This window comes from Diorhabda sublineata, chromosome 6 (assembly GCF_026230105.1).
Source record: "Diorhabda sublineata isolate icDioSubl1.1 chromosome 6, icDioSubl1.1, whole genome shotgun sequence".
Lineage (NCBI taxonomy): Eukaryota > Metazoa > Arthropoda > Insecta > Coleoptera > Chrysomelidae > Diorhabda > Diorhabda sublineata.
This window is the reverse complement of record NC_079479.1, coordinates 4,433,589-4,439,850: the sequence shown is the minus strand read 5'-3', so window position 1 is coordinate 4,439,850 and position 6,262 is coordinate 4,433,589.

Genomic DNA, 6,262 nt, shown 5'->3' with positions numbered 1-6,262 from the left:
ATCGTATCGATTGCTAAAGGGCCGGTTTCTACTATTTTATCCACGAATTTGTTTCCATATTTTGCGTTTTATTGATACACGTTTATATATAATCGAAAATATGAAAGGCACTTAACAGACAACAAAAAATGAAACACTTTTTGTTTATTAAATAATCATACAAAAAGAAAGCCCTCAATATTCCAAGTATAGCCCATCGTATTCTATTCTACGTTCAGCGAACTCTTTGAGATCTTGGTATAACTATTCTTTGCATCTAGACGCAAAGAATTGTCGCACTACATTTTCAACATCTCATTTGGTTTCATTTTTTTTCCACGCAAGAATTTCCCGATTGATCTAAATAAATACTAATCTCACAGTGCAAAATCTGGACTAAATACTGGACGTGATAGGAGTTCAATACCACCAAGTTTTTCGATCTTATTCCACGTAACTTTCGCAGTATGTGGTTGAGTAATATGTTGCAAGAGAACCTGCTTTCGATTAAATAAACAGGAATAAGTTTCCAATAAAACCTCATACATTTGCATTAGCTGACCACTATGTAACTCGGCATTGATAGCTCCACCATCTGGAATGATTTCGAAGTAGAGTAAACCTTCATAATTCCATCAGACACCTAACAAGACTTTCCCTTCGAATCGATTTCTTTTTACGACGGGTTCTGGTAATTGCCCTTTATCTAATCTTTTATTTTCCATACTAGAATTGTTTAGATGAGACCATTTTTCATTTCAAACTCTGTGCTGTTCGCTCATTAATTGTGTTTTACCCTAGTTACTAGTTTTTACAAGCTACATGTTCAAATTGAGGCGTAGAAATGTTCACTTATGTAGTAGTAGCTTTCTTCTACTCAATTCTTTTTGCTTCTGATTAATCTGTGGGTCTCTCGTCTTTTGGTTTCACTTTCTCATTGATTGTATTACTTTAAGAGTATCTGTCCTCTGCATTTTCACCTCGTGGTTTCTATGGGGATGAATACTCCGCCAGAAGGTCTATTAGAACTTGCGGGGTAAGCACTGCATAAATCTATCTGTGCTTGCATTGATTCATCCCAAATAACGGCCTCGCAGAGTTTTTTTTTGGATACGGTGTTCCCAAAACGTCAGTTCAATGTCAAGCTGGTGGAGCCCTATTTCGGACACGACGAAAACCTCTGTCTTTTTTTTCTCCGCTTCGGTTTGTATATCAGCCAACGGTCTGGGAGGTAATTCCGTATCACGCCATATAAGTACGCATTTGTATGGAAACCATACTAGTAAATATAGATTCCGATTGACCTATATACGAGTACACCCTTTCCTATAGAAAATGAACCAAAATTTGCATGGTCTTTAAACTATATACTCTTGATTGGAATCGTCTTAGCCACTTTTGGACACAGGCCTTTTCCAACGGATTTCTTTATATATTTAACTTCATATCTTGCTCATATCCATTCCATTCAACTTATTTTGTTGTATAGGTTATTTTGATTATAGAAATATATTAAGTAGCTGTTGATAGTGCGCGAGACTTTTCTATAGTTATTATTTTCGCTTTTGATCGTTCCATTATAATTTTTATTAATATTTTATAAGTTTTTTTACTTTTCCATAGTCCCTCATTAGCTGTCTACTCTTCATATCGTCTGGTATTGTTTTAAAATCGATAAATAGAGTATTTAGCACTATCGCATAATCGTAGCACTTTTCCGAGTTAGTATTTTCGCTTTTAATCGTTCCATTATAATTTTTATTAATATTTTATAAGTTATTTTACTTTTCCATAGTCCCTCATTAGCTGTCTACTCTTCATATCGTCTGGTATTGTTTTAAAATCGATAAATAGAGTATTTAGCACTATCGCATAATCGTAGCACTTTTCCGAGTTAGTATTTTCGCTTTTAATCGTTCCATTATAATTTTTATTAATATTTTATAAGTTATTTTACTTTTCCATAGTTTCTCATTAGCTGTCTACTCTTCATATCGTCTGGTATTGTTTTAAAATCGATAAATAGAGTATTTAGCACTATCGCATAATCGTAGCACTTTTCCGAGTTAGTATTTTCGCTTTTAATCGTTCCATTATAATTTTTATTAATATTTTATAAGTTATTTTACTTTTCCATAGTTTCTCATTAGCTGTCTACTCTTCATATCGTCTGGTATTGTTTTAAAATCGATAAATAGAGTATTTAGCACTATCGCATAATCGTAGCACTTTTCCGAGTTAGTATTTTCGCTTTTAATCGTTCCATTATAATTTTTATTAATATTTTATAAGTTATTTTACTTTTCCATAGTTTCTCATTAGCTGTCTACTCTTCATATCGTCTGGTATTGTTTTAAAATCGATAAATAGAGTATTTAGCACTATCGCATAATCGTAGCACTTTTCCGAGTTAGTATTTTCGCTTTTAATCGTTCCATTATAATTTTTATTAATATTTTATAAGTTATTTTACTTTTCCATAGTTTCTCATTAGCTGTCTACTCTTCATATCGTCTGGTATTGTTTTAAAATCGATAAATAGAGTATTTAGCACTATCGCATAATCGTAGCACTTTTCCGAGTTAGTATTTTCGCTTTTAATCGTTCCATTATAATTTTTATTAATATTTTATAAGTTATTTTACTTTTCCATAGTTTCTCATTAGCTGTCTACTCTTCATATCGTCTGGTATTGTTTTAAAATCGATAAATAGAGTATTTAGCACTATCGCATAATCGTAGCACTTTTCCGAGTTAGTATTTTCGCTTTTAATCGTTCCATTATAATTTTTATTAATATTTTATAAGTTATTTTACTTTTCCATAGTTTCTCATTAGCTGTCTACTCTTCATATCGTCTGGTATTGTTTTAAAATCGATAAATAGAGTATTTAGCACTATCGCATAATCGTAGCACTTTTCCGAGTTAGTATTTTCGCTTTTAATCGTTCCATTATAATTTTTATTAATATTTTATAAGTTATTTTACTTTTCCATAGTTCCTCATTAGCTGTCTACTCTTCATATCGTCTGGTATTGTTTTAAAATCGATAAATAGAGTATTTAGCACTATCGCATAATCGTAGCACTTTTCCGAGTTAGTATTTTCGCTTTTAATCGTTCCATTATAATTTTTATTAATATTTTATAAGTTTTTTTACTTTTCCATAGTCCCTCATTAGCTGTCTACTCTTCATATCGTCTGGTATTGTTTTAAAATCGATAAATAGAGTATTTAGCACTATCGCATAATCGTAGCACTTTTCCGAGTTAGTATTTTCGCTTTTAATCGTTCCATTATAATTTTTATTAATATTTTATAAGTTATTTTACTTTTCCATAGTTTCTCATTAGCTGTCTACTCTTCATATCGTCTGGTATTGTTTTAAAATCGATAAATAGAGTATTTAGCACTATCGCATAATCGTAGCACTTTTCCGAGTTAGTATTTTCGCTTTTAATCGTTCCATTATAATTTTTATTAATATTTTATAAGTTATTTTACTTTTCCATAGTTCCTCATTAGCTGTCTACTCTTCATATCGTCTGGTATTGTTTTAAAATCGATAAATAGAGTATTTAGCCCTATCTCATAATCGTGGCACTTTTCCGAGTTAGTATTTTCGCTTTTAATCGTTCCATTATCATTTTTATCAATATTTTATAAGTTATTTTACTTTTCCATAGTTCCTCATTAGCCGCATACTCTTCATACCATCTGGTATTGTTTTAAAATCGATAAATACAGTGTTTAGCTCTATATCATGATTTTAGTACTTTTTCGATGTCTGTGTCATCGTGTGTATTGCGTGTATGGTTGATCTCCCTCTTTTAAAGCCCTGTTGGAATTCTCCAACAGGGCTCTATCTTCCACGTGCTCCGCTATTTTTTATCATTATGGTCAATATTTTGTATGTGGTGTGTAAAAACATAATTCCTCTGGAGCTGGACATTTTTTTAAATATTGGAATCAGTTGTCCCTTGTTCTATTTTCCTAGAATAGTGCACTTGGTTTTCTTTTGGTAGCTTCTATGTTAACTCTACTTCTGTACAGGTCTTCCAGACGTTTCTTTCCTTATTATAGTTAACTAAGGTTGATGCTTTTGTGTCTTCAAGATTAAATAACTTCCCATTGTCTCTCTTGTTATTTTCTATGTGTTGCATTATTTTATGTTGCTTTTTTTGCTTGTTTTTGTTCGTGTAATTTTTCTCATGTGGAAATTGAAGAAACCGAACAGAGTTTACCTAAATATTATACTGAAAATTCTCTTCTACTTTTTAGTCCTATCAACTGTTTTTCGATATTCTGTTTTTACTATGATATAGATAATGAAATATATAAAAGGAGCCGTCAATACAATTCCGCGATTATGAGTTTTTCGGATAAAAATTGATTAATTAAGTGAGGGTTTAATAACTAAAATTTTAAAATATGTTTGAATCAGGTGTCAGGGATACCATCGCAATTTATTGCCAAAGATATCCGAGATAAAATATGGATACGTTCACAAATGTTTTAGGATAATGATAAAGACTTTCCGATATGATCGAACTCATACTTTTTTTGCTTTTGTAAGTAAGTAAGTAAGATGCGCAAACGGGTGTCGTACTTAATCCCAGTATGATGCGCAAAATATGAAATTCACCTGTCACTTAAGTGTCAAAGAAAAAAAGTGAAAACGTTTTTTTTGTATGTGAAGCAAATTATTCATGGTCTCTTCTGCCATTCGTCATCCCTTTCTTTGTAATTTTTAAGAAAACTTTGAATTATTTTATATTTGACGTGTATAAAAAACGCATGTAAAAAATTATATAAAAAACTTGTTTTATGCAAAAGTTACTGAAAATACCTAGCCAAACGTCATTCCTCCCTTGAAATATGAAAAAAAAATATTTTTAGACGACGCCATCTGCAATTTGTTCGTTCTGTATTCATTTACATACCGAAAGTTGCGTTTTGAGTGTTCCATGTAGTGAAAGTGACAGCAAAACACTTTCGGAACGCTCTGGAGTAGACAACTTAAACTTCCTTAAATGTGACTCTAGCCACTTCAATGTTGACAGTTGACAGTTTCACATCGATGATTTTGCATGACCTTAAAGCTTATATAGATGATTCAATAACAAACAATATATACATAGATAATTAATAAATTCATATTGACATTGCAAATATCATTAAGTACATTATATTGTTCAATAAATAAAATGTCTCTATTATTTATTTTCTTTCTTCAGTGTAATTGAAAAAGTTTTGTATCTTATGCGTCGTCTAAAAAATGTTGTGTACGCCGCGGCTGAAATACTACTTTGTTGGACGAGCAATTTCAGTCCTTGGCATACAAATAACTATATCGAGTATTTTCACTGTTTATTATTTTCTCTTTTCGGAAAATTCTAGTTATATTTTAGAAATAGATTTATAAATATTTCGCATTTAATTGAAAATTTTCTTGATACATTCCGTAACGATTAAACTTAATTAATTCTAAAAACTAAATTCTAACGTAGGTGGACAGAATAAACACCACCTACAATCTTGATTGAGTACTTAAATTAAATGCTATAATAGATTAACTCGGTTCGTATTGTATGGATTTAATAATTTAAAAGAAATGTAAGGAATATTTAGCAACAAACAGCAGGATTCTGCAAAACTTTCAAAGAAAAAAACTGAAGAAAAATGATTTTTTAGCTTTTTAGTTTCATATGCTATGAAAGCATGTTTTTTGTTTTTCTTTAATATATTTATTTAATTGGTAGTTGGTAAGATTGTCGAAGTGCTTGTTTTCCAACACGGAGGTCGCAGGTTCGAATCCTCTATAGAATGAAATGTTTATCAAATAAGCCACTGACTCTAAGTCCAATGGAGAGTTACAAACAAAAAAACTCACATACAGGTGGAGCTAATATATAATATAAATACAGCATTTTCTTGTAATCATTTGGTATTTTCCCATTCTTGTAACCATCTTAGCTGAGCTTCTATTTTAGTATCTATAGGTTTTGTTACTAGATTTTTCTCTGTGTATTATTTATTATCCTGTTCAATTTCATTCGTTCTACTATCTTTGCTTGATATCTAATCTCCTTGCTCTGTATCTTATTTATTATTCTTTACGTCGTTGTCTATGATTCTGCTCCGAAAGAAAAAAAATTGGACGACATCAATTCCGTTTCTTCCAGTGTACCCTCGGACACTTCAGGGGTAGTTTTGATGCAGTTGGGGTTCCGAGCTCATTGAGACTTTTAGTCAGCTTGCTTCAAACTATCAGTGAGCCAA